General features: G+C 42.2%; 1 protein-coding gene across 4 annotated transcripts in view; it reads right to left on the minus strand.

The window, feature by feature from the left end:
- ANAPC10 (anaphase promoting complex subunit 10) overlaps positions 1-15,915 on the minus strand; it is a 118,737-nt gene that overhangs the window by 94,952 nt on the left and 7,870 nt on the right. The gene's annotated exons all lie outside the window — the stretch shown is intronic.

A 15,915-nucleotide genomic window follows, 5' to 3' on the forward strand; every position in this document is an offset into this window, starting at 1 on the left:
CCTCTCAGTAGGCAATGATTTCTAGTAATTTATTGATGCACCATATCTTGGCACTCAAAGAAAAAATACTCCCCCCCCCCCCGCCTGCCCCTCCTGGTGAGTTTGCTGCACTTCCTTGAAGTGCACGTGCCTCCTCCTAACAGCTTTAAAGAAAGGATAACTTATCCTGAATTTTGCAGTCTCTGCCCCATGGCTCCCATGTACCACAACATAACTACAAGGAATAGGTTTCAGCAGGCTGCTGTGCAATTCCAAAACTGGAACTGTCAACACATGAAGTAGCAGATTTTGGGCGCCTGCCATCTCTTCGCTTAAGACAGAAGAGAACAAGTTAATAGCAATGATGCACCGGTTCCAGCTAGAAAGTGAAGCGTATCCAAGAGAAACTTCAGAAATTCCAAGTGAGTCAAAAGGAGGGACACCACAAGAGAAGCTTTACAAGAAATGCAGAAGGAACTCCAGTCAAAGAGCTCACTGTGGAGAGGCCGGCTCGCTTGCCCTCGTGAAGCAACGACCACCTAGGGAGGTGACGGTGTGGCCACCATCCGTTACCTCCTGTAAATGGTCAAGACGTGGCTTACTTCAGTCCATTAGGTCAGAAGAGCTTTCTATTCACTCAAGAAGCTAAAACAGACATTCCTGGAGAGTCTACAGGAAGACAGTCCGGTTCCAAATAAATGCCAAATATGAAAAAAAAAAAATTTCAACAACAATTTTTGTAGAAGGAAACATATAGAAAAGGAAAGACCATCAAGATGGTGGAAATGACGAAATGCCATGGCAGGGAATCCTTGAACACAGTCCAATGAAGGCTCAGAGGAACAGTCTCTGCACCACACACAACCTCTTTCCTGCAGGATTAAACAAAATTGTGGACACCAACAGGTGTAGAAAAGATCACAATTTTGTATTTTGCCATGCGCTCACATAGTTGGAAGCAACTGTGCACTGTCCATTTAGCCAAAGTGACATGTGCGATATGACCTGCAGAGACGTATTGAAGGAAACAACAGGTGAATGTGTCTTTTTCTTTTTTAAAAAAAAAATCTTATTTGACAGTGATCAGTAAACACAACAAAACGACAACCCACCTAGCCACCCACAAACATAATATTTTATTTGTGTGTGTTTCAATACATAATAGGTACTAGGCAACAGAAGTATGAAAAGTTACTTGAACCAAAGTAATAGGTAAGTTGATGTGAATGTCCAACAAGCCATTAGTTGAAGGAGAGGCTTGTCTCTTCAGCAGTGGGAGCTGCTGCACTGAATGAACACAATAGAAACATGACTGTACAGTCATGTAGTACCTCTCCTTCCATCACACACATCTGAATTCTACTTAGAGTGTATTGTAAATTTATGACAGCTCTACCACACTGTCAAATGCTGTCACTGTGACAAATGCTACCCATTCCTTGTTTCTGTCTGCTTCGTTTATCCATTGTCACTGACAGACTGGGGAAACATTTGATCTGTTTCCACTAACAAATCTTAATTCTTAATACCGTATTTTTCGCCCCATAGGACACACTTTTCCCCCTCCAAAAATGAAGGGGAAATGTGTGTGCGTCCTATGGAGCGAATGCAGGCTTTTGCTGAAGCCTGGAGAGCGAGAGGCATCGGTGCGCAACGACCCCTCTTGCTCTCCAGGCTTCAGGAAGCTATCCGCAAGCCTTGCAAGCCCTGTGGGAGTTCCCACGGGCTCACAAGGCTTGCGGGCAGCAGCCTGCCGCCCGAAGCACGGGGAGCCCTCCGGAGGACTCCCCGTGCTTTGGGCGAGTGTCCGCAAGCCTTGCGCACCCGATGGGACGTCCCGCCGAGCGCGCGAGGCTTGGGGAGGCAGCCAGCCACCCAAAGCACGGGGAGCCCTCTGGAGGACTCCCCGTGCTTTGGGCGAGTGTCCGCAAGCCTTGCGCACCCAACGGGAGGTCCCGCCGAGCGCGCGAGGCTTGGGGAGGCAGCCAGCTGCCCAAAGCACGGGGAGCCCTCTGGAGTGCTCCCCTTGCTTCTGGCGGGTGTCCGCAAGCCTTGCGCACCCGACGGGAGGTCCCGCCGAGCGCGCGAGGCTTGGGGCGGCAGCCTGCCGCCCGAAGTACGGGGAGCCCTCCGGAGGGCTCCACTTGCTTCTGGCGGGTGTCCGCAAGGCTTGGGGCGGCAGCTGCAGCTGGGGGGGGGGGAATAAATTTTTTTTATTCATTCCCCCCCCCCCAAAAAACGAGGTGCGTCCTATGGGTCGGTGCGCCCTATAGGACGAAAAATACGGTACTTGCATCGCTTTGAAAATGGAACTGAAGCAGGGTAAGGAAATAATGGCACACGGCCATAGTAATCTCACTGAAACAGAGCTTGGGACTTTTCTTTAAAGGAAAGGTGGGATATAAATGTTTTAAATAAAAAGAAAGAGGATACTTCTTGCTAGAGCTTTGCATGCAGAAAAGTCAACTGGACTACTGAGAAACTGTGGGACACTATAAAAGTCTGGAATCTCCTACTGACTTGTCTTCTGTCATCAGTAACTTTTGTGTGTGCAAAGGGGGGAATTTTAAAGGTCCTTGGGCCCTCTTAAAATTTTAGAGCCCTGAAGAGTTCTAACTGAAAGTTGACCTCATTAGATTTATAAGAAAGCAAAAAAGACGTCACTTGGAGGTTATCCACAGTAGGAAAAGAACTGCAAGTTTCAGACATTCATACATGGCCACAAATAAAAGAAAGTTCAATCAAATGCATCATGACTTGCACAACCCTTACTTTGGGTTTGTCATTTACTAGGACTAGCACTGCAATAAACATTCCTTGACTATAGAAAAACAGCAACACAGACCAATGCTAGCTAATTCATGACACACTTTGCACATAAAACGGTAAAGATTTATCTGCTTGTAGAATATTCTTAAAGATAATTGTCATGACAATGTACAAGAAACAGAATTTGGACAAGAAACAGAATTTTCTACAGCATACCTGCTGTCTGTTTGTGGTACTTCAGATGTCTTGTAATGTAGATGACTTGCTCAGATGCACAGACTGAGCTATGTGGCATTGGTTGCATCTGATATAACTCAGAGCAAACTTAAACCAGCACCCAAGCCTAAAGTGAGGATTGCAGCTGAAAAGCTTATTCCCTGTCTGCTCTGGTTTAAAAAGAACAATACACTTGCCTGAGTATAAATGGAGAAGGTGCTTTGCTAAGGTCCCCAGTCTTAAACTGGAGCTACTTATGCAGTATAATTCAACTGTAGGCTATTTAAAATAGTACATCTTGCAGGGCGCACTTCAGGGACCTCACAAAGCAGTTATGAAATAGTTTTCTTGAAATCTTAGCATCACGATCAGGCAGTTCAATACACATCTTCTTTGGAGTGTGAAAAATGACCACATAGTACTGAATGCACTGGCTTAGGATGGGATCAACATATGCCCAGGAGGTGAAAGCACAAAAAGCAATTGGCTAAACATTAGACAATACCTCATACAGTGACTTAACTTATTTACACTGCAAATGATACAACTCTGTACATGATTGCCATATTGGATTGGTTTAAGAATGACAACACGTCCAGTCTACTGGTTTTATGCTCTTTTAGCCAAGGTTTGCAGACAAGCTCTTTCCCTAAGGACAAAAGAATTATCTAAACAAGCATTTTTGATAGCTTACAGATTTCCTAACCTAGTACATTAGGCTTCAGTTTATGGGTCTCACTCTTAACTAAAGTGGGTTGCAGCAGTAGCATCATTCCTACTTTGACATAAAAGTGGGGGGGGGGGAGGCAGAAAGGTGCTAGATGCAAAGGGGCAGAGAACTGCTTCTTGAGCAAAAGAGGGAATTCTGGTAGGTGCGATATTTTGATCACAGGGCCCAAAATTTCCTCTTCTGCACTCAGCTCAAAAAATCAAAAGTGGTTCCCAGCATCGTGGGTTGAGGTTATAGGTAAATCCCAGAAGCATGCTCACAGTACGTATTGCTCATCTTCTCTTTACTACTTTTTGAAATTGACAAGTAGCAAACCGGGACAGTTTTTCTCTATTTGCTTTACACAGGTTACACATTAACAAACTGCAACTGATGTCACTGTGGTTACATCAATGCAAGCCACTTGGCACACTAACACAGATGCGTCTATCTTCAGAACTGGGATGCTTTTGTGATAACACTGCTTAGACTGCTAGCAGCCTCCACTTGGTTTCCCCCCATTCCCCCTCTCAGTGTGGCCCCCACCTCACATTCCAGGCCTTCCCCAAGCGTCTCCCAACCCTCAGGACAGGCTTTTTGTGGCATGCAAAAGGCTGCAATGAGAAGCAAGGAGCAGGGAAATGCCCTTGGGCAAGTGCTCTTCTGCAAACGCTGCACTGGATACAATTCACAGTGTTTTGTTTTGCCATAGCAAGAAGTTTTTAAATAAAAAAAGAAAAAAGTGCATGCCAAAATGTTGAGGAAAAAAATAATTAGTTATTTCCTAGCAGTGGTTTTGGGTTTTGTTTTGTTTTTTGCACCATATCCCCATACAGACACAAGACTGTTGGAAAATAATTTTGCTTCACTTCAACTCTCTGCTAATTCAATTTGTCCTGTTTTTATCATATATAATGGAAAGAGACTATGAACGTGCAAAAAAGAAAGTTCATAATTTACTTTGAAAATTGTTTGTTATGTCTAGACAGATTTCCTGCGCATGAATAAAATGAGTAATCTATATATAAAAAAAAATAAACTAAGCAATGGAATTAAAGTAATTTTGCATCTGCACAACTGAACAGAAGTATGCTAAAGGGCTACAGAATATAAGAAGACCAAGAATGCCACACTGGACCAGTATCTTACAGCCTTTGTAGGGTTTGCATCATACAATCTTCCAATTCCATGTTAATGTTAGTTAGAACAACAACAACAGGATACACTACTGAGGTGCGCTGCTCACTCAGACATCTTTGGTATTCAAACGAAGGTAAAAAAAAACCGTATCAAGCAAGCTGCATACTAAATGCTCAGCAGAGGTGCTGCCAGAATTTGACTTTCACTCAGTTCACTTGTGTGCCTCAAGAGGAAATGTAATCAGACAAACCCTTGGGGGTAGTGGGTTATTCTTGCCTCCACATCAGATCCTGGACCACAGATTTTAGGGGGGGGGGCAGGATGCTCCATTATAGTTTTTCCTATTCTAGATCCTTTCCCGGACAAGTGAACAGAGGAAAAAGTACAGTGCTACCTCAGGTTAAGTACTTAATTCGTTCCGGAGGTCCGTACTTAACCTGAAACTGTTCTTAACCTGAAGCACCACTTTAGCTAATGGGGCCTCCTGCTGCTGCAGCGCCGCGGGAGCACAATTTCTGTTCTCATCCTGAAGCAAAGTACTTAACCTGAAGCACCATTTCTGGGTTAGCGGAGTCTGTAACCTGAAGCATATGTAACCTGAAGCGTATGTAACCCGAGGTACCACTGTATTCAGCTTTACTAGTAGAGAATGAGGAAGTGGACTGCAATAAAAAACCATGCGGCAAATTCGACGGTCAACTCTGCCAGTGATCACTTTTCAGGGAATAAAAAACACAGGTTTCAAGAGCTGATATCAGTATTTGAGTAATGCTGTGATATATAAAGTTTTGTGGTACCAGTTGTGCTTGCAATCATTTGCGGGGGGTGGCAGCAGAACTCTTATTACAGCAATACATTCAAATGAGTTTGTTTCAACTGCATTTTAAAGATGGTGCAACAAGCATATTAACTATGCTACAGCTTCATGCAACAATCACCCTCACTAGTTCTAGCTGACTTCGAGGGTTGCATCATTTCAATAATGACAGATAAATGTTTCTGCAGTGATGCACAACTGGCCATCACATATGAACAAAGGCAAGCAAGCCATATTTCAAAAACTGAAAATAGATTATATATTCCAAGCAGTACCCCCTCCCCCAAAAAACCTTTTCCAGTGCTTGCAGTTTTTGCATTTGTGACTATCTACATTTCTCCCCCCTTTCATTTATGGTTTACCTGAGAGGTAAGTTACAAACTGCCAACGCATCACTTGAACTCTGCAAATCAGCTATCAAAATTATGACGAAGATACTGAAAACTCTGTGTGTTGGGGGTGGGAATTAATTAAAAAGCAAAACAGAAAAAAGCAAGCATCAATGGGAGCTTTTTATCTTGGAAACGATATGCACATTGCATCTGACCAAATATGGAATACATTCTAACACCAGAAGTATCTGCGCAGTCATTTTTGTTGTTAAGGTATCATCCAGCCAAGGTATACTTCATCTAAAATGAAATCCAAGTTTAAGATCTTCAATGGTTATATGTCAATATTTAAAGCTATCATTTCCCCTGCTACCACACACATATACATGCAAACACTCCTTCAATTTTTTTTTCTTTCAAGGCAGAAAAAACAAATACAGGATAGAAGAGCATCTGGTGTTTTGTGTGTGTGTGTGTGTGTTTGACGCAACACTTATTTACTTTATCCAGCTCCCTCACCACCGTTGGTTTCTTTTCTTTTTTGATGTAGTAATGATCATCTGCGAAATACATCTAGTGAGCCTACCAAAGCAAACTGAACAATATTCGCTACAACCTTTAAAACACAAGGGCCAAAAAAAACCTCTCAGTACACTCTCCAATATTCCAAAGAGAACTTTGAAGGGGGGAAAATGTGTGTGAACAGCAGACATTGATGTTCACACAAGCACACTGCATACAACTCAGCAGGCGGTATTTCTGTTTTTATTGGATTAAGCCCTGGCACAATGGAGTTTCAATGCCATAACTGCTTATTTCACTGTGTGCCAGCCTTGAAAACAGGTAAAGAGAAAATAAAGCCAGGCACATAAAAGAGAGAAAGCTGCACCCCATCTATTTTTTTTTTTAAGAGAGAGTCACAAAATAGAACGTTCTTAATTCTTCATTTCAAACTATATAATTTATAACCATGACACGAATAGGGAAGAAGCACAAAGGAGAAAATACAGAAACATAACTTTCCCAAGGTTCAGTTTGCAAGGACCTCACACAAAGTTTTTTTGTTGGTTTTCTTTTGCTTGCGACTCTTGCTAGAAACAGTATTATTTGCTAAAAATGCAAAAGCTGCCAAAAGCTATGGTCCATCTAAAGCAAACATGTTTAAGATGGAAACGGAGAGCCAGCACTGAAGAAAGGCAGAATAGAGTATACAAAATTTCCGTAAGGTTGCAGATGAGGTTGTTCTGTGCTGTTGCAAAGCTGAGCAAGTGTAACTGTAAACAGATTGTGTTCACAGATTGAGGATTTGAATTATATAAAATACATTAAGACAGTAAGAAAAGTAATCACATTTCAAGCTTTCTAATTAAACTACTTCCACCCCCCCCTTCCCCGTCAAGTTATTGGGAATTCAACGCTAGTCTTGGTTCACATGCTAGAACAATGGGAAAATTTTCCGAATGGTTGAACGCTAACCCTGACAAGTGTGGAGAGCCAACTACAATACATTATATGGTAGCATAACCTGCCACCCACGATGCTGAGAGAACAGCTTTCAAACACATGCACTGAGCTGTAAAACCACAAAATCCCTTATTACATATTGTCTCTCTTACTTTAGGTGAAACATACCATCATTTCCCCCTCATTACAAATCTAAGGGACTTTTTTTTTTTTAAAGCCACCATCTGTAAGCTAGCTTTCCAGTCAACTAAACTATCATTTTAGATATCAGGTGCAATTTTGATCATTGCTTTTTAAAAGAAGACAATCATCTCCCTGTGGCTTATAATGAATCCAAGCATGTCATCTTTTGAGGTTCTCGGAACTTATTTTTACAGCTATATTTTATTTAAAAATAGTTGTCTCCTGCTGTTCTTTTCCAAACCAAAGCATTTTCTTTCCATGTGACATTTCACATCATTTAAGGAGACAAAATTATGTACTGGAGACTGTATTTTTGAGTACTTCTTTCTCAGAGGAAATAATGCATTATGCTTTTCCCCAACCCCCATTTTTTTAATAGTTTAAATAAAATCTTCTCATCACTGCTGTAACAGATTTAAAAGATGGACCACAGTGACATTTTATATTTTAAAAACAGGAGCAGTCCATTTGCTGCAGTTGCTTTCTACCAGGACACAATGCTGATAGATTCACAGGAACATGCTCTTGAATATCCAGATGTACTGTTCTGTATATTGGCTCACTAATGCAAAAATCAGACATCACTACAGAATGACAAACATACTCCACCCTCATTACAACACAGTGTGGTTGGAAGCCAAACATTCTTGCCTTTTCATCAGGAAAATAGGAGTTTACAACAAAAGCAAGGAAAATAGACAAACGGAGACATGGAGAAATATGTATACTAGCTAACTTAACAATTGCTTGGAAATCTAGCTCTAAGTGAAAAAACCAAGTTTTTTAGTTTTTTTTTAACACACACATGCCTATCAAAACAGCAAAACTCATTGAAATATTTACCATGCTCACATTCAGTACATGATTTTCCAACCCTCTCCAATGACTGAATCATAGCATTCCAAGGTTCTTAGAGGATACTCCAATTTCTTATGGAATTTCTTCACTTACAATTTTGTTGGCAGGGGAAATTTTGTTTGCAAGTGTTTCTATTATATAGTGACATGGTCAGTTAGTCCAGCAGCCTATTGGCCATTCCGCCCATTGTTTGGTGGACCACATCCAGAACCCACAACAAAATGCAGCTCCCCTTATAGATTGGAGACCACTGGCTGTCCAGGGCTATTGCTAATAATTCTAACCACAAGAACTAGCAATGAACTCGCACCACGCTGAACCTGGAAGTGACCCCAAAAGTCACAATGGAACAAGGTGTTTGCAGGCTTTTCCAAAAGGGTGTTCCAATTATATGCGATTTAACGTAAGCATGTGGTGCCTCAGAAAGTAATCCCCATGTAAATGGAGAGTTGCCTGTATTTCTTTTGCTTTGTAGACTATGAGCGTGAACCATAAAGGACCTCTCATGTACACCTAAAAAAGTCCAATCCATTATTAAGCTTGGGAATTTTACATTGTAAACCATCAGGATTGCAACGATGTGATTTGGGGATATATTAGCTCAGAAACTACTTTGGTTGCCCTGTATGATGACCTCTGTCGGGAGAGAGGCAGAGGAAATGTGTTCCTGTTAATTCTTCTCAACCTGTCAGTGGCTATCAATAGCATTGTCCATGGCATCCTTCTGGAGCAGCTGTCTGAGTTAGTGGTGGGTGGCACTGCTTTACAGTGGTTCCAGTCCTGCTTGGATGGTCATTTCCAGAGGGTGATGCTTGGGTAGTGCTCTTTTGGCCCTGTGGAGCCTTCAATGTGGGGTTCCTCAGGGTTCCATTTTATCCCCAATGCTGTTTAACATCTACATAAAACTGCTCAGTGGGGTTATCTGGAGCTTTGGAGTATGTTTTCAATAATGCTGATGACACACAGCTCTACTACTTCTTTACATCTGCAGGTGTGGCAGTGGATGTGCTGGGTAATGGACTGGATGAGAGCCAACAATCCAAAGAAGACTGATTTTTTATTATTATTATTATTATTATTATTATTATTATTATTATTATTATTATTTATTAAATTTGTATACTGCCCTTCATCCAAAGATCACAGGGCGGTTCACAACATAAAAATACAAAATGAGAACACAAAATACATAATAACACCCCTCCCACAAACACATTTCAATCAGCCAAAGGCCTGGTTATAGAGAAACGTTTTGTAGTGAAGCTGTCAAGTGGGGCTCTCTGGGGAGAGCATTCTATAAACAGGGAGCCACTGCAGAAAAGGCCAACTCTCATGTTGCCACCCTCCAGACTGCTCATGGAGGAGGCACATGAAGAAGGGCATCAGATGATGATCACAGGGTCCAGGTTGTTTCAAATGGGGAGAGGCAAACCGAGGCACGGTTAGTGGGAGGTTCCCTAGACAGGATGGATGGAAGGTTACCTGCTCTTGATGGGGTCACAAACGCTCTGAAGGAGCGGGTACATAGCTTGGGTGTACTCCTGGATCCATTGCTGTCGCATCTAGACAGGGATAGCTTAACGTCTTTTGTCAATGCTCTGGTAACCTCTAGACTAGATTACTGCAATGAGTTATACATGGGGCTGTGAAACGTTATTTGAGGTGCTGCCTCTGAAGACAATTTGGAAACTTCAGCTGGTGCAGAATTTGGATGCTGGATTTGACCTATAAAGCTTAAATGGCTCAGGACCACAGTACCTCAAGGACGGCCTCTCCCCATATGAACTGACCTGGACCCTTTTAAATGTGTGCGTTGCGAGGAGAGGATTATTGATTTTTGTTGTTGTTATGGTTAATGTTGCTGTCGCTGGTGCTGCTGTTATGATAGACATTATGTGTTTTCATTTTGTACTTTTATGCTGTAAAACACCCTGTGATCTTTGGGTAAAGGGAGGTATATAACTTAAATAAATAAATGAATAATAGTAACAACTTTCCAAAACAGCTTGTCATTTAACATGGAGAAGGGAGTAGCAATGTTGTTATTATAAAAGTAGATGTCAAAAGCCAGCTGGGCACATTTAATTAGTTGCTGTTCTTTGGAACCCTCCATATGCATCATGTATGTACACTTTCATTTTTACAGGAATTATGTGTTCCACAGTGCTCCTGCCGCCCCTGGGAATGTAGCCATGATTGAAAGCAGCTTTCCCCAACCTGCTGCCCTGAAGATGTTATGGACTACAACCTCCATCATCCCTGACAAATGGCCATGCTGGCTTGGGTTGCTGGCAGCGGAAGAATCAAGTGTCCAAATAGACACTTGTCACTCAACATACAGGCACCATTAAAATTATTCACAAATTCTAATGCAATCAAACAATATATACACATGGAAAAGTCCTCAGTGTGTGATCATTGACTAACAGCCGCCATCCAGTTTAGAGAAGTTGCTCATCTGCTTATGAAGCAACAAATATTCCAGGGTGATAAATAGGGTGGCAACATGCCCTTCTGGCTATCACATCTTCCAAGGCTGGAGAAAGCATACCATGTTGCTATTTCTATTTTTTGATGTTACTGATGGTAAACTGAGATCTGTTTTCTTAGCTTTGGTGATGTTTTATTGTGAGTCTATTGAATTATTGTAACCCACCTAGATATATTTAGGTCAACAGAAGGTTATAAATACCTCAAATAAATAAATATCCAGCCACCTGCTTGTGCAAACAGGTCCTGCTTTTGGACTTCCCATGCTGATTGACCACTGCGAGAACAGAGGGGCTTTGGCCTGCTCCAGCAAGCTCCTCTTAAGTTCTCCTTGTCCTTTAACACTACCATATACTAGCTGGTCCAGTTTTAAAGGCATAGCTTAGTTATTTGGAATAATGTACAGTACTGGCAGAGGGCAAGGTCCATGACTGAGTAGACCAGGGGACCAGAAGAAGAAAATGTGGAGTTGCCTCCCAGTCGCTGATGAAACATCAGTACTTAACTAAGGAAATAGCATGATGCAGAATGCTGCAAAATATGAGAAATATCTATCTGTTTTGGATCCTCACAAGAGAGCATATCACTCAGGAGGGGCAGAGTAACCCACCCCACCCAATTAAGTGATCAATTTGCTTTTGCGGGCTCTTTTAGGTATATGGCCTCATATATTATTATTATTATTATTATTATTATTCACATATACAGACTACTAAACTAATGTTAGCTATGTGAGGCCTTAGTATGGTCTGGGCTATAAATCTATATAAATAAATAAAACTGGAAGAAGCCCCACTGAATCCCAACACTTCATGATTTTAAAACTAAATTGGCATGTCTTATAAAGAATCCAACTTCTATGAACCAATGATATGGTAAGAAAATATACGAAGACAGAGGCAGAATAAATGGGCTATAGCCCAGCCTGCCGTATGGTTGTTTGCTTTAACCCAGTCCATACAATCCATTTATGGTAGGTCTTTCAGCCTGAATTGTTGGGTCTATCCACAGTTTACACACAGGCCCAGTTCACAGACAACACCAAACTATGGTTTAACGCTACTTGGGCAAGGCCTCCACAAACCTAAGCAAAGCACTGGGCTTATATGCTCCATTCTCCGCTCTTGCTATGCAGCAGGATGAGAACTTCAGCAGAATTTAGTTTTGCTTTCAACAAATCTCAGATTAGTGTTACATATGAACCAGGATGAACCAGGAATCCTGGTTTAAAACAATGGTCAATTAAGCAACCAGCTTCATAACTGGTGGCTTGAAATTGACTTGTTTGAAAACTGACCAGACTTCGCTTTAAACCAAGATTAAACCTAGATTTTTGTTTCAGACATAACACTATGCCAAGATTTCTTTATAAAGTATGGCATGGTGTGGCACTGCTGCTCCCCTGACCTCTGCCTGGTTGAGCTGCTGCTGCTTACTAGGAGGCAGAGGGGTGGCAAGGGGTAAACGCAACAGCAGAGCTAATCCAGTTCTAGTGCCAGTGTGTTTCCATTGTGCCAGTTTCTCTACCCACCCTTTACCTCCCCGTAACATGACCAACTGGAAACCAAGCGAGTGGCACATCCCACCCCCACTGCCCACTGCTGCTTAAAAGGGAAAATGAAACTCGGCTCAAGTCCTCCTCCTGGCCATACAGGAAAAGCCCAAGGCTTTGCTCATGTTTGTGGAGGCTTGTCCAACTAGCGCTAAATCATGACTTCATGTTCACACATTAACGCTGCCACACTGTAGGTTGTTTCCCTAGAAAGAGGGAGGGTAGTACATTTGGATGTGTACAAAGGCTATGCTGATAAGGCACTTGCCTTTGCTGGAGATATTTGTCGTGTTCAGAACCTTATAAATGCCATTTGCCACAATGGTAAAATGTTTTGCTAATTATATATAATAGGAAGGATAGGGAGGTGTTTTTTTCTTTTTCTTCCTTATTTGCTTTTTTAACCTTTTTTGGACCTAGCCTTGGCAATGATTGTTTTTGTTTGTTTGTTTTTATGAAATTGCATGGTCAGGATCCCATCAGCCAGATAACTATGTAGTTACATATACTAATGGGGCTTTTTTATTGGGTTTCTTGCAGCTTTCCCATACAACCAACTGTTTTTGAACCTCATGGGGAGTTTTAAAAAGCAGCTGGTGATATTGCATGGGGGATCGCTTATTTAGTTCCAGAACCCCAGCTAATACTATACAGTGGTACCTCGGGATGCGAACAGGATCCGTTCCAGAGCCCTGTTTGCATCCTGAATGCAACGTAAGCTGCAACGGCTTATCTGTGCGTGCGCGGGTCACGTTTTGCCTCTTCCGGGCATGCGCGTGACGTCATTTTGAGCATCTAAGCGTGCGCGAGTGGCGAAACCCGGAAGTAATGCGCTCTGTTACTTCTGGGTTGCCGCGGAGCGCAACTCGAGCGCACTCAACCCAAAGCACATTCAACCCGAGGTATGACTATGACTGTAGTTGCTATTTCTTAGATTTTTACCTGCTCTTCACCACAAGGTCCCACTATGAACAGTTCTCATGCATTCATTAAGGTGCATTTTACAGATCACAATATTTTTACAGAGAAAAACCTGACAAAAATAAACATGTTGCTAGACCCAGGATTAACAAACCCTCTAAGAACACTGATAAAGTTCTCCAGTGCTAATGCTACCACAGAATGGCAGGTTGAAAAAATAATTTATAGTGAAGCTGGCCCATATGCCAAATTACCGTTTCTTCCCAAATGCTGACAGATTCACGGATACAATCTCAAAAAGTTGAAAAAATATAGTTCAAATGCAGTTTCCAGATATTCAAAGGACAGTAATATACGTATTTTGGTTCCCAAGTTTAAATGTTTTCCAGATTAGAGTAGCTACTCCAGGAAAGGTAAACACACACTTCAGATCAGGTGCAAAATCTCAGCTAACACTAAGAAGGCATTGTTTTATAATAGTCGAAAACAGAGAGGAAATACAGGACAACATCATGGGATTTTCATTATACACCATGAGCTGGGCAAGCATCCATGGAAAAATATTAAAAATTATTTAGTTGGATTTTCCATCCAGTTAATCAGCCTCAAAACAAGAGAATAACTGTACAAAGAACTGACGTTGCTTAAAATAACTTAAAATTACATTGGGTTGGGTAAGGAGCAATAAGGAAAGTAATATGACTTATGACATGTTTTCAGTTTGGGGGTGATGAATGCTGTAGTAAGACAAAACCACTTTGCGTATAGATCACTGTTGCTCCATGAATTAAAACAACAACAACTATCAAACTACAAAAAGGAATCAAACATTTGGAGGGTGGGGGGGGCAGGGGGAATAGTACTCCATAATAGCTTGGCAACAGTTGAGAAAGGCATCCTGGTTTATAATTTGTGTCTATGAAAACCTAAAATTGTCCACTGAAGAATACTTTCAAAACTCTCTCACAAACACATCAAGGGTGGCCTGAAGAGCAGAAGCTTTCAAGTTTCTCGCCGAGCCCCTGAAAATTACCAAGGATACACGTAGAACTACATATCATTATAGAAGTATAATTGTTTACTACGAGTGGAGAAGGTGGTGGAGCATGACTCCAATAGCTAGTATTTAAAGCCAACAATGACATCTAGTGGACACTAAATGTAAAAAAGGAAGTACAGATAAGAAGGAGGATTTTTAATTTCATGCTGGAAGAAATGCTTTTGGAGGTGCATCAGCAACCTTCGCCTCCCCAGAGAAAGAAAACACCACAGTAATTGTGAGTGTTCCCTGCCCAATCCTGTTCTCTGCTATTTCCCTTATACGCTGCCCTTTCTGTATTACCCCACCCCCATGATTCCAATCACTGTTTTTTTCTCCTTGTATTTGTAACAGGAGCTATCCTAGCCGATATGGGATCACACAGCGAACAGGATGACATCACAATCCTACATAGCCCAACAGATTTCACTACATGGCTGTATCATTAAATGCAAGCAAAGCTATTCAGAGTGAGGGCAATTCTTTCTGGAACAGGCAAGCGGCTGCTCCCAGCCGACCAGGAATCACGTCTTAAAACAGGATGGCCTAACGCTGCAGAACCAACCAGTTTCTTTGTCACGGAGGGCAAATACATTCAGAAGGATAGCAATGCCTCCTGAATATGTAATCTTTTTGCAGACGACAGAAGCAATCACACACACACACACACACACACACACACACACACACACAAATCACCAATGGGTGAACTTTCTGAATGTTCATTTAAAGCAGCAAGTTCTACTTTTTTAAAAAAAGGTTGTTTTGTTTCCTTTCTTGACCCAGAGATTAAATTAAAACTCCCAGGATGCAACTGTGATGCTTCTTTAGATGAGACAGTTGTGACCAACTCAGTGCAATTTGAACTCAGCGCTTATGGAAGTTGTAGCTGGAGGGCACAAAGCTGGGGAAAGCTGACCTACCTTACATTATTTGACTTTGGGGATGATTATACATAATGCTGTAATGCAGGTGGAGTGGAGGGATGAATTTGCATATGATAGAAAGGCAGGCACATTCCCACACATTTACGTGTCCTAAACCAAACTTGGTAAAGCTGATACCATCTGTGCTGGCTGGGGCTGATGGGATTTGTAGTCCAAAACTGCTAGAAGGTACCAGGTTGGTGAAGCCTGCTCTAAACCCTAAAGGTAAAGGTAAAGGTAAAGGTACCCCTGCCCATACGGGCCAGTCGTGACCGACTCTGGGGTTGCGTGCTCATCTCGCTTAAGAGGCCGGGAGCCAGCGCTGTCTCAGACACTTCCGGGTCACGTGGCCAGCGTAACGAAGCTGCTCTGGCGAGCCAGCACCAGCACAGCACACGGAGACGCCGTTTACCTTTCTGCTTTAAAGCGGTACCTATTTATCTGCTTGCACTTAAGGGTGCTTTCGAACTGCTAGGTAGACAGGAGCTGGGACCAAACGACGGGAGCTCCCCCCGCCGCG

This window comes from Podarcis tiliguerta (assembly GCF_965153285.1).
Source record: "Podarcis tiliguerta genome assembly, chromosome: 9".
NCBI classification, from domain to species: Eukaryota; Metazoa; Chordata; class Lepidosauria; order Squamata; family Lacertidae; genus Podarcis; species Podarcis tiliguerta.